Source organism: Rhinolophus sinicus, linkage group LG05 (assembly GCF_036562045.2).
Source record: "Rhinolophus sinicus isolate RSC01 linkage group LG05, ASM3656204v1, whole genome shotgun sequence".
In the NCBI taxonomy this organism is placed as follows: domain Eukaryota; kingdom Metazoa; phylum Chordata; class Mammalia; order Chiroptera; family Rhinolophidae; genus Rhinolophus; species Rhinolophus sinicus.
This window is the reverse complement of record NC_133755.1, coordinates 145,527,051-145,540,726: the sequence shown is the minus strand read 5'-3', so window position 1 is coordinate 145,540,726 and position 13,676 is coordinate 145,527,051.

Below are 13,676 nucleotides of genomic sequence, written 5' to 3'. Positions count from 1 at the left end.
ATGTCATATTTTAGCTGGCCATTGCCTTTTGAATAGTCATTCTGTATTTGGGGACATTCCAGCTTGAGTCCTGCCTCCTTAATGTAGGAATTAGAATTGTTTCTTGGCATTTCTTGTACTAGGATGGCAGCACGTGACCCAGCCTCTGCCATGCACCCACTCACACAGCCTTCCTTTAAAGCAGCTGATTGTGGAATTGCTTCCAATTAAGGGTGGCTGAGTGGGAGCAAGAGGCAGCAACCCTTAGAGGCATCAGTGGCAGTGGTCCCAGCAGTGGGCTCTTTCACCCAGGCCCACGCCTGCAGTCAGTCCACAGTTCCCACTCCCTTTTCTCTCCAGAAATTCTGGGACATTACCTAATATCTTCTAAGAAATTCTGTTCTATGGTGGACTCTGTGTTTTGCAACCAAGAACATTAATCAGCAAAAGGAAAAAGACCACAGAGATTATGGTCCATGAAAAACACAGTGAGAAGCTGAATGTTAAACCCTGAATATTTTTGCCTGTTAGGTTAGAAAGTCTAGGAGCATGTTTGCCTATACAATTCCTGAACAACACAGGAAAGGAAGAAAGGAAAGAAAGGAAAGAGAGAAAGAAAGAAACCTAAGTTGGCTATCTCTACCCTTGTTGGAACATGGTCTATGTATAGTTTTGTATGATGTCAAGCAGTAAGTTCAGTTGATTTGTTTATGGTCTTTATGGTTCTCTGGCCTTTGTCTCGGCACACAGGTGACACAGACTCTAACTTAGAGTACTTAATGAGGTTTTGAATCTGGACCAAGATGGATTTTATAAATGCCGATAAACAAAACTGATCTATTTATAATTTGCTAAATAAATACACCTGCCTGCAGGTTCTTGAAGTTTTGTGTCTGGGATGAGCCTTTTATGATTCTTCATCGTGGTTGGTGCCTGGAGAGGAACGTGTTACTGTGCTTATGATACAGCATCTAGTTTCCAAAATGTAATCCTTTCAGCATCTCCCTGTAATTAGAACCTTTCCTTTATCCTCTTATTTTAAACCGGACACACCAGTAGATTTTCTAACGTATTGAGTGATGTTTGCTATGAGAACAAAGAGTAGATTGACTAGGATTCGAATTCCCAAGGGCCTCCTACCTGTTGGAAGATAAAAATCTTCTCTTTGGTAGAATTTGTTATATTAAATGTTATCTATAAAATGGTACATACAACTAAACTAAGTTGTCTCCAACCTGAAAGAGAGTAGCATGTGTATCACTGAGTCTGCGTAGGCCTGTAGGAGAATGGGATCAGACATTTTCCCAATGAGGAGGTATTTATGTCCATTTTGACTAGATGAAGAGTATTTCCATTGAAGTTCAGCGCTGTTGGGTAATATGGCCCAGCTGAAAGGTTAGCAAGTGGCAGAAGCAGATCTGAAAGCCAGTTTTGCCTGACTGCAGAGCCTGTGCACTTCTCTGTGTAATTCCCACTCCCCACTCTCATCCCCTTCCTATGTCCACACCCCACCCCAACCCCTAGGTCTCTGCTGCTGAGGTTTCCCAGGTGGTTCTGGGAAAGGCCGTGCTGGCCTGGATTCCTTCACAAAGACATTGGCTGTTCATTTGCCCGTGGCCTGCTGGCTAGGAGCAGATTCAGCTCTCTGTCCTGCTAAATAGGAATCGGACTCCTCAAGATTTTCTCTGAATTTCCATCATATACATTTCTGTAGGAGAGAGGCATCCCCAGGACAAGCTTCTTAGAGAAATAATCCTCTGGGTTCGGAAGAACCACAAATGATAGGTTAAATTCTCTAATTCAATTTCTTTCTTTCTCAAATTTCTACTATAGGCCGTTCTTCATAATTTTTTGGACCTTAGGAAAATGAAAGGGTGGCAGTTCAATCATCAGGGAAGGCAAGCTCTTAAGACAGAGAAAACCTCTTTATTTTTCATTGTTAGTTAAATGAAGTCTTTCCCCTTCTTTCCAGCTTTTTATTTTAATCTCCAATTATAAACAGGCAGAGACGCTATGAAATTTTGACAAGAAACAGCAGTTTCAAAGGCATTAGACTCGGAAGGCCAAAAGATTCCAAATTAAATAAAGTACTTTTAAATTACTTGATAAAATCAAAACTTAACAAGAACTATTAGCTAGAATGGGGTCTGTGTGAATCTGAGCCATTTTATTATTTTTTTCCCAAAAGCTGAAAGTGGCCAAGCTTTTGAGTTAGTGGTTGACCTATGAGACCTTTTCTTCCACTGAGGATTTTCAACCCCCCTGGATTTCAGGAGAGGCAGCCATCCTCTCTGAGGTCACCCAGGGCCACTCTGAGGTCGCCCTGACTGAAGGTTAATACTGAATCTTCCTTTATGTCTTCACAGCTTTAGACAGAGACCATTTCCACTCACTTTTCAATCTAACTTGCCCTTTGATGTCCGTGCTTTGCTATTTACCTTCTGCCTCCCTGGATAGCGTGAGCCTCTTGCCTCGGAGCTTTCATTTAGCACACCACCGAGATGCAAACAGTCCTTGGCTGTTATAAATTCTGCCTTCGCATCTGTAATCTCTTCTCCTCTGTCACTGCCCAGGTGCAGGCCTTTGTTGTTTTTCACCTGGATGATCACAGAGCCCTGGAAATCCACCCTCTCTAACCCCGGCTCCTCACTGCTGCCAGGTGTTTCTTCATGCCAGACCTCTGCTGGAATGCCCTTAATGGCTTTTTATAACTTTAATGATAGAGTTATAAACCTACCATGGACTTCCCCCCACTGCTCCCCATAAAAGAGCTTTTCTTGCTCTGGCTCCTGCATTCTCACCGTCAGCACCATCTCTTGTACCTTCCTCACTCTCACTCCCCATCCAGCCATGTCATCATGTTTCCTCCTGTTTCCAGGACCTCCTTTCTCCCCTCCCCCTGGCCAGCACACATACTTCTGCTTCGTGGCTCAGCTCAGCATCAGCTCCTTGGGAAGCCTTCCCTGAGCCGCATCACTATCCATGAGGAGCCCCTCCTGTGTGCCCCACTTTGCCATGACGCCATCGCTTAGTTTGTCACACACTTACCTGCTGCCCCCCTGGAGACTATGAAGAACTAGAGAGCAGTGTCTTCCTTATCCTTGAATTCCAGAGGATAGCACAAGGCCTAGCGTAGAGTAGGTTCTGAACATTTGTTTGACTTCTGGCTGACCAAGGGACTCTCACTTCTGCTGCTAAAAGAACTCCTTGCAGCCTGGACTCTGCTCCCCTGCCCTTCAGTGTACAGACTGAGCACCCAGGTGAAGTCATTCACTCTCGTGGTCTCACAAACGTAAAGAGAGGACTTTTCCCCAACCCCTTGTGGCCCTTATCCTTTCCCCTGGCTTTAGTCCCAGGTGACACCACATTTTTTAGACATTTCTAGCCTGTTATCTATTTTAGAGACTTTAATATGTCTTATCTTTGTATTTGCAGTGGGTGGCACAGGTCTGACTCATAGACGATGCTCTATCAGAGGATAAAAAAAAACTTATCTTCATATCCCAGATGAGGAGTCCAAGGTCCAGCAAGGTTACTAACCCAGGACCATCACACAGCTTCTCCCTGGTGCAGCTGGTGTGAAGGCACATATTCTGACTTCAGTCCCCTGCTCTGTCCGTAGAATACCCTGCAGTGTGTGTGATGCATTTCATAATAATAATGTTAATCTCTGAGAGAAGATCTGGGAATTTTTCATGATGGACATGAGCTGAATTTATATGAAGATCAGCTTCTTCATCTTCTTTCTTTTCTTCTCATTTCTCCATCCTCCTTGCAAATACTTTCCCAGAAAGTTAGTATGTGTATTTTAGGGGTGCTTGCCATAGTGTTATACTAGTTTGTAAAGTCGCTATCTGTCTTAACTCAGTTTGTACAGTACCTCTGTATTAGTCAAGATAGGCTAAAATGCTATGAAAATAGACCCAATAAGTAATGAGTAAACAGAACAGAAGTATCTTTTTCACAAAGGTCCATGGTAAATGTTCCAGATCAGTGGGATAACAGTAAGGTAGCTTCTTCTCCTTGTGGTTATTCAGGCTGACATTTTGCTCTGCCATCTTCAAAACACAGTTTCTAAGCTTGCTATGTTTGTGATATCTCTTTATCTAAAAAGCAGAAAGAGGAAACAACATGGAGTAGGTGTGCAGGAGGTTTTATGGTCTGGGCCAGGAAGGAAGGTGACCAATTTGACTTGATTTTTCCTGAACTACACTGATTTTAAAACAGAAAGTCCCATATTCAGGGAAAATTCGCAGTCCCAAGCAAACTGGGACAACTGGTTACCCTTCATGGACGTGGCACTCCTAATCTCTACTCATGTTCCGTTGGCTGGAGCTAATCAGGTGGTCACACTAGACTGCAAGGGATGCTGGGAATGTAGTGCACCCATGTCCACCTGCCCAGGAAGCAGTGTCATAGAAAGCTTTCTGCATGGACAGATAGAAAATGTTTCTTATAGCTGTACACGGTGAACCCAAGGAGCCTAAAAACTTGTTTATGAGAAGAAATAGACACAGATGGATGGGCAAAGAAGCCAAAATCTAGAGCAGGACTCATAGGTGATGCCTGAATACAACCTTTTCTGGTGATTAATAACCACATGGGGAGCAGTCCCTGCACTTATTACCACAACCTTGATCTATGATCTAGTCTTGTTTTAATGTACTATTTTAGTGAAGGAAGTCGTAGTGGTAATAAGATTTTTCTCTTTCTCTATCAAGGAATGGGTACAATTTAGGTATTTTACCTAACAGTAAAATAATAACAAATGTGAAACCAGCGGGATACCTTTATTTTCTTGGCGAGGCATATCAAGATACGCTTGCTAGTGGTGAGAGGCCGTGAATCTAGCTAATCTTCCTCGAAGCTCTTTCTCCTGCCAAATTCAATGTTAGGTTAATTGGGTTGGCTGTGTGATACACAATTGTGATCATCTCCAATAAGTCTAAAAATTATATTGCCTAAATAGTGACAGACTGAGATAGTACTTTCTTTAATGTCTATCGTGGTTAACATTCCCCTAAAGAAGGAAATGAATTTTGAGCATTGGCTTTATTAAGGAAAGGAAAAAATAGTCACAAAACAGAAAAAGAAGAGAGAGGGAGGCCTGGTAGCTCAGGAGATTGGAGCACCGTGATCCTAACAGTGAAGGCCACCGATTGGATTCCCACATGGGCCAGTGAGCTGCACCCTCTACAGCTAAGACTGTATACAACAGCTCTCCCTGGAGCTGGGCTGGGCTGTGGTGAGCAGCCAGAGGTCACCATGGGCTGCCGTAGCCACGGCAGCTGTGGGCTGCTGTGCGGTGGGTGGCTGACCAACTGCCTCAGCACCCTTTGCAATGCCTGGTGGACACAGCCTTCAGTTCCTCTGTTCCCTGGCAGTAAGAGCTTGGGCACATCATGTGATATTTGTGTGCCTCTGTTTTTCCTGTTGGTACAGTGGGGATAAAAAATACCTGCCTCATAGGATTATTTTGAGAATTAGATGAGATAATACAGAGATCTTAGACCAGTTTCTAGCATATATTAAGCATTCAACATTATCACTCTTTTTTCAAACTCAGAGCCTCAGGGGAGTGGTGCTAAAGACAGCGACAAATAGTCCCATGAGCAAGGAAAACAGAGGGGATGTCAGGGCTTTGGCGAGAAGGAAGAAAGCACCACCATCACACCTTGGGACAGGCCTAGTACCAGTCATTTAAACTGCACAGAGCACAGCTCACCTGCTGTAGGGAAGGTAGGCTCCCTCCCTGGCCATCCTGAGGCGCTGACGTGGCGGCCCGCCAATCCGGTGAGCTGGAATGTTGCGCCGGTGTCGTCCATCCTGATGATGTCACCGTTTGTAAATGCTTATGTAAACACCTTGGCTGTGAGCCACTATTGTCTTAGTACAGTATAAAAAGGTGCGGCCATTTTATGAGGCTGACTATGCAGGCTGTGCCCAGGAATGAGGCTGCCTGTACCCTGACAAGGCTGGCTGTGTCCAGAAACCCAGTGAATAAAGCACGTCTATTCTGCCTTCGGCTCCATGCATCTTCTTCCAGCTCCCAGAATCACGGACACCTTACACTAGGGCCACAACCCACTCACACACCTGCGAACTCTAATTTCTATCTCTAAACCCTCAAGGCAATGGAGTCTAATGGTACAAATGTGGCTAGAGCTGGTGTAGTTGGGTAAGAAAGGACATCATTTTCACCCTGCCTGTAGGTGTGGCGATAGCATAGGGTAGCGGTTAACACCAGACTTTGGAGCCAAAGTGCCTAGGTCTATATCCAGCTTTGCCAGTTACAGCTAAGTTCCTTGGCGAGTTACTTAACATCTGTATGCTACGGTTTCATCTTCCAAAATGTATAAATAATTATGCTCTCTACCTTGTAGGGTTGTTAGGATTAAATGAGTTAATAACAGAAAAGCATTGAAAGTATTTCCTGGACCATAATAAGTGTTATACACACATGCATAGCTTAAAGTGTCTGTAGTACCATGTTTCCCCAAAAATAAGACCTAGCCGGACAATCAGCTCTAATGTGTGTTTTGGAGCGAAAATTAATATAAGACCCAGTCTTGTATTATATTATATTATATTATATTATATTATATTATATTATATTATATTATATTATATTATATTATATTATATTATATTATGTTATATTCTTGGTCTTATCTTACATTATATAAGACCCGATCTTATAGTAAAATAAGACCGGGTCTTATATTAATTTTTGCTCCAAAAGACACATTAGAGCTGATAGTCTGGCTAGGTCTTATTTTCAGAGAAACACGGTAATTGTCATTTCCGTGTGAACTGAACTCTGTTATCTACCTGTCATCTCAGCTCTTTGGAGGAATTTAGAGTGGAAACTCTCACCAATGCAACAGTGTGTCTGAATTACCTTGGATTTGCTTTTTAGAGTCTGTAAATATGGTCAATCAAGCATACCACATGTACATGATTAACTGTTAAACATTTAAGATGCTTCTCAAACATGGAAAAAGGAAAGAAAAGGAAGGAAGGAGAGGTAACTCTGCCTAGTGAAAATGAACCGGATAGTTATAAAATACATAGAGTATTTTCAGGAGGCAGAAAAGGAGAAAACACAGACGAGGATCAATGAGAGGGAAAGATGGGAATCGTAACTGGGCCAGGGAGCTGTTTGGGAAGTGGCTTAAACCAACTTTGAACACTGCAGGCAGAGTTACACTAATGAGATGGCAGCATGCACAGCAAGGCATGTGCTACCCCCTTTGCCCTCTCTTCCTTCCCATGAGGTCTTTATATTTTTAGCCTGTGGGGTTGGAATGATGCATTTTCAAGTGGAAATAGTGTTGGAAGGTTTTTCTTGGCAAAATGGCTGCCAGGGCTGCCAAATATTTTCTAAGATGTAAACAAATCATCCACCTTCATCAGGCAAAGATTAGCACATGGTATTCTTGAGTCAGTGTAGGATTTTTACCTGCTACAGTTTGCAATTTGAACGATCCATCAGCATCATGAATTTTTACAATTTGGTTTGCATGAAGCACTCAGTTATTCTCAGAAATCACTGGTGTTCCAGCTGCTAGAATCAAATAATCAGGCACCAATCAGGAAATAAAAGTCTCCTACTCAATATAAACAAGTTAGTAAGAAGTTACAGTGGACATGGCACTGACTTGGCTGTTTGGATTTTTTTCTCTTGGTTATACCACCAATTGCCCCTCTGTGTATCTCAGCTTTTACAGTTATAAGAGAAGGGTGTGGGAGTAAATGATACCTAAGATTCCTTCCAGCTCTGAATCCTCTGGTCTAGTGTTCAGCGTGATTCTAGGCTACTTTGGGTAGAAAGCATGTCTGTCTTCATATTCATGATAAAAATGTTCTGGAATTTTGGCATCCCCTTTCCCATCTTTTGGAGGGTACTTTGCTGCCAGGGTCACACAGTGAACGCCTCTACCATGCCTTCTAGAAGCTCATGGCTGTTCACTACAAGGAACAGATTCTCTTCACCAGACCTCCTAGGCTTGCTAAATTCTAAAATATTCCCTGTTTGAAATACTATTTCCACTTCTCCTCTTAATTTCAGCTTCAGCCTAAACTCTCCTGTTTTGTAGCTCCCTTTTCCAGAGTCATACTCTAGCAAGATAGCTTAAAAAATTATGCATTAAAAATGTTTCCTTTTTTAAGATAAAATATCTGCCTTTTAATATGGTCATAACACAAAGGAATGGTATGAATTTCAGTTACCGCAAGTCATAGGATATACTCACACCCAGAGCCTTTGGCAGTCCCAAATCACACTCATAAGCAAATGCCTGATATAAGTAAAGTCTACTTATTTCTTCAGGGAATTCAATTCAAGAAACATACCAAACACTAGATAGTATGTGCATTTTAATGAATGTTCTAGGCCCTGTTGAAATGAAATGTATGCTACAAAGATAAATAAATAGTTCCCTCTTTTAAGAAGCTTAAGATTTAATAGAGCTACAGAATATTTTTATCTTAATGAATAGCTTTAATATTTTTATTGTGGTAAAATACATATAACATAAAATTTATCATTTAACCATTTCAAATGCACAATTCAGTAGCATTAAGTACAGTCACATTGTTGTAATAATATTTTTGTCCAAAATAACTTACTCATTTTATTGAGAGCCACAGTTTGAGAGCATAAAAATGAATAAGTTGTACCCTTCATCTTGGAGAACTCATCTTCTGGGTGTGACTTAGCTGTACAAACAAATAAATGTGATATATGAGCAATCAGTCAAGAATTTTAAGGCAGTCTTCTTCCCTTCCTTCCTTCCTTCCTTCCTTCCTTCCTTCCTTCTTTCCTTCCTTCCTTCCCTTTCTTGCATTCCCACTCTGTTCCTAAAATGATCTAAAGCAAATTATAAAAATTGCAATATAACAGAGTGAAATAAGTGGAAATTTATCAGGGAACAAAAGGGTAGGAAAGTGAGAGGGAGCCATATATGAAGTTAGTACAGAGAACGCTTGCCTTGGAGTCCTATCAACACGTTAGAGACAGGCTCCAAATTTTATTCCAACCTTCCTAGAGCAAGTTTAGCTGAAAAATTTGATCTATTACAAGATTCACAATGTCCTGCCCATGACATAAAACAAAAACAGGTGCTCAAGAGCACAGAGGTTTCTTGATATTGAGATCGGAGAGAAAGTTCTCCTGTGGGTTGTAATTGAGAAGATATGTGTGGTATAATGAACACCTTCCATCCATAAAATCTGCACAGTAATGAATCACCATGGGTTGTCTCTTATTAACAACCTTCTGTACAGACAAATGCCATTTCCCAAAATGTCAGTTCAGTAATGATGTGGCTCCAGTGCTCAGCTCTCTACTAGCCTGGCCTGATCCAGGAGGAGGCTTTAGAGGGTCTAAGGGGAACTAAGATGTTGATCTTCACAGTCCTTAAGGTGTCTTCAGACTGCTGGGGAACCTGGGCCCATCCTTGGGTTGAATGTTTGTACCCCCAAAACTGCTCCTATTTACATTCATTTGCCTTACAAATGTTATCAGAGTCTATGTGTGTCTATGAGAAAGAGAAAAGTAAGGAAGCTCTAGTTGGTGATGATGAAGCACCATCAGCTACATCTCAGAGACTCATAAGTTCTGTACATGTAAGTGGGATGGCGTACTGGTGTGATGTGCTCTTCCCAAAGTGGTATTAAGCATCAGCTAAAAGGAGGAGAATGAGATCACATGGCTTTTTAGCTCAATGGAAGTCTTTATCTAATCTACTTCTTCCAATCCCGAGTCTCAATATAAGTGCTATCATCGCTTAAGTTCTAGATAAAAATGACCAGGGTCTCCAGAGAGCCCATGAAGATTAGTCCATTTATTACGATTTTTGGCTGTTAAACATTTTCAGTGTGGAGAAATCCCTCATTGTAAAGTCTTAGTGGGTGACAGGAACCGCTGGAGAAGCCATGAGTTGGGGGAGCTCCATCCTTTTCTTGCACATGATTTGGCTAAGTGTACAGTCAAACTCTAAATCTTAAGTAGTATACAGCTAAAGGGACTGTGAGATTTGTTTCTCAATAGTTGTGGTGGTGGTTTAGTTGCATTGTCTATGATTGGTGACAGTGTCCAATGACAGCTAAGGGGCCACAGAGCTTTTCAGCAATGACAGCAGTAGCTTCCATCTGACCATGTCTTTACTTTGGATTGTGCCTGTTTTGTGAGCCTAATTCTCTAGCTTTCTTATTGAGTTTCTGAGTTACCCGATATTTTTTTACAATAAATCTTTTTCTTTTTTTTCTGAAGGTAGCCAGATTGTAATAAAGAATCTTGATGATACAGCCCACAGTTGATTCCTTTTCATGGAACTAAAAGCTAAGGAAAAGTTTACTTTAGTCTGGACCACTTTCTCTAGAAAGTGATATAGAGGTCAGCCATGATCCAGGATTTAGTACGAAATTACCCATGTCTGCCAGGCCTACCCATAACACACAGACCAGAGAAACCTAATCTTGTGAAAGGGCACTCTTGTAAAATCTTATAAGTAGGTCTTTACTTTATGGACCTTTAAAAAATTGGGTAGCTTCTACTCTGGATCTAACTTGATAGGCCAACATCTGTAGGACCGAGAAAGGCAAAACGAATTATCAAATCAGAGTCCACATGGGATATGGTCCTTGAACACCACTGAGGGGCAGAAAGTCATCCCCTAGAAGATTACAATTAGCTTGAATTTACCAATCAAGTGGAAAATCCTGGACTGGAGAACAAGCATCCTAAGAATCCAATGGGGTCCAGGATACACCACTTCCAAAATATGGCACCTTGGCATGTTGAATATTTCAAGCTGAAGAAATTTGAGAAATGGCATGTGCAGGAAGGACTTCCTTACCTTCTCCTGAATCAGATTATAAAATCCTCATGCAAGAGGGTCCTCCACTCTTCATCAAAGCTAGCGTAAAAATACCAACGTTCAACTGTTTCTTTGGGTCTGCATTTCCTTATGAATGCTCCCATGTCATATACAAATTATATGAAGTAAATTTGCATATTTTTTTCTTGTTATCTGTTTTTTGTTATGGGGGTTCTAGTAGAGAACTTAAAAGGGTCAAGAAAAAAGATATTTTTCCTCCCCTACATATCATAGCAGCCAGACAGTTGGCTTTAATTTGTGAAGCTGGAAGGGCAAGCCTCCAAAATATGAATTTAGGAACTAAACTACCATATTTACCAATACAGCTTGTGACTGTGTAACTGCAATCTCTGCCTTCATCTTTACATGACCTTCTCTTTTGTGTGTCTCTCTGTCTTTCCTCTTCTCTCTCTTATGAGGACATTTGTCATTGGATTTAGGGCCTACCCAGGTAATCCAGGATGATCTTATCTCCAGATCTTTAATTTAATTACATCTGCAAACACCCTTATTTTCTAATAAGGTCACATTCACAGGTTCTAGGTGGATGGACACATCTCTTGAAAGGACCACCACTTAACCTACTACAGCACCATTTGTTCCCCCAGACCCAAGCCTCCCTGTGAATGCTGGGTGATGTCTGTTGACTGACCTGAGAGCTAACTGGAGCTGGTGTTAGCTGTTTGGGTTCAGTGGCAGCTACCAGAGGCAGGTGAGTCAGAGCACTGGGGGCAGGGAAGCTCTTCCTGCCTTCATTCCCAAATGGAGGCTTTTCATTCTCAACTCCCTGCATCGCAAAAGAGAAAGGAAAGCTCTTATGTCCCTGTTTTCTAAAGCTCCATCCCTGATTTTATTTAGAGCATTAAAAATAAATTTCTAATTAGCTCTTATTTCTATGGTTGTTTATTTTAGAGGTTCTCCAAATTTATGCATGCAAAGAAATTCTTCAGGCATTTTAGAATTTAATTCCAACCTGCCACTATTTTGTTTCACATTGTTTATGAGCCCAATCCCTTTTTCACTTTAAAGCATGCTGTTACCTGGCTCTCTTTCTCCTCTATTCCCAGGTCATATTTTTTTCTTTATCCTGGAACTAACTCTTGAAGAATGAAATTGTCTGTAATGTGCACCCATGTTCATTTTTTTTCCAGAGGAAATTGCAATATCTGATGCCTTAATATGCAATATCAAGTGCTCCTTAAAGTATTCTCTCAAGAGGCAGAAGAGGATGTGGAAATTACGGTTGGCTCTTGACTGCAGACCACCCGCATTTTCTTGTTGTACAAACTCTCAGGAGAGATTGAAGAAGAGCGATGAATCAGAACTCACATCAGCCTACCTTGCCACTTGTTAGGTTCTCCGGAAACTTTTTTTTTTTGAGCAGAAGTCTGACGTTGTTGACTAACATGAAGCTTTTAGTGTGGCCTGTGAATTTTTCTCTTTCTGAACCATTCAGATCCTATATCTCAGATGACAGGAAGCTAGGCATCACATTCATATTCTATTTTTGAAGATTTCGGAAGGACTCCAAAGTCAAAACAGGGCAGGGGACATTATGAAGGACATTAAACATTATGAAAGGTTTGCCCATTATTTATCTCCATGCATTCCTGGTTTTCATGCTATCTGTTACTTTTTATTCTGGAAGATGATTATCTCTTAGCAGGATATCACAGTCTCTGGGGGTAACACTGATTAATCACAAAAGTGATGAAAATACTCTTTAAAATTAGTATTTTAGAATTTTTAGTAAATCTTTTTCAGAAACTTGTTTTTCCATATGAGGTTGTTTATTTCATAATGAAAGTCAAGCTGACAAACCCTTAACTGCTTTTCATCAATACTGCAGGAAGGTAATCAAATTCAGTTCATGTAACTAGGAAATCTTGTTCCTTTGAGATTTTTCCCCCCAGATTTTGTCACTTAGGGAAAAGATTCAACCCCAGCCTATTGGACCTTCCATGGTAGGACTGTAATAATTTGTATTTTGCATGAAAGAACATCCGTGTTTCAGACATTATTGTTTCCAGAATATACACTGTGCTGAATGTCAAGAGAATTTTGAAGGAGGTATTAAATAAGGATATTTTATATCATGTTCAGTAAAAACTCTTATTATTTCAGTTTATTTTTGCTAAAACTTATTTCATTTGAAATTAAGCAGCAAGCTTGATATTGACAGTGTTCAGAATGTGCTACTCCAGAGCATGGCATCTTGATATATTGAACATTTTAAACTGAAGGAGTTTGAGAAAATGTCAGAAGCAGGAAGTCCTCTCTCTCTCTGAACTTCCCTCACTCTCCTCCACTGAAACAGGTTATAAGACCCTTGTGTGAGAAGTGCCCTCCTTACATCTAGAGGAAAGGAGCATCCTTATCTCCAAGATGGAAGGAGAGAATGCAAATAAACAGGGCTTACTAAGTTTCCCCAGTTTATTACGTTTAGCTCATAACCCCTTCGTCCTATGATATTTTTTGACTATCCACTCTTCATCTCACTGAGCATAAAAAGACTCAGGTATAACAATCTTCCAGTCTTCATTTCTTTGTGAAGTCTCCCTTGTCACATAAGACTTATATTAAATGAACTTGTATACTTTTATCTTGTTAATCTGTCTTTGTCAGTTTAATGTTGAGACCCAGTCAGGGACCCTAAGAGAGTCAAGGAAAACTTTTTATTCCCCTACAATATCAAAGGTTAGTTCATGTTTTATTAAACAAAAGCTTAGAGTCCATTGCCACCAGGCTCAAGATAAATAAATTTCTGATTTTGCTTCTTTTTTACAGTCTAATATCCTAGCTGTATAATTTATT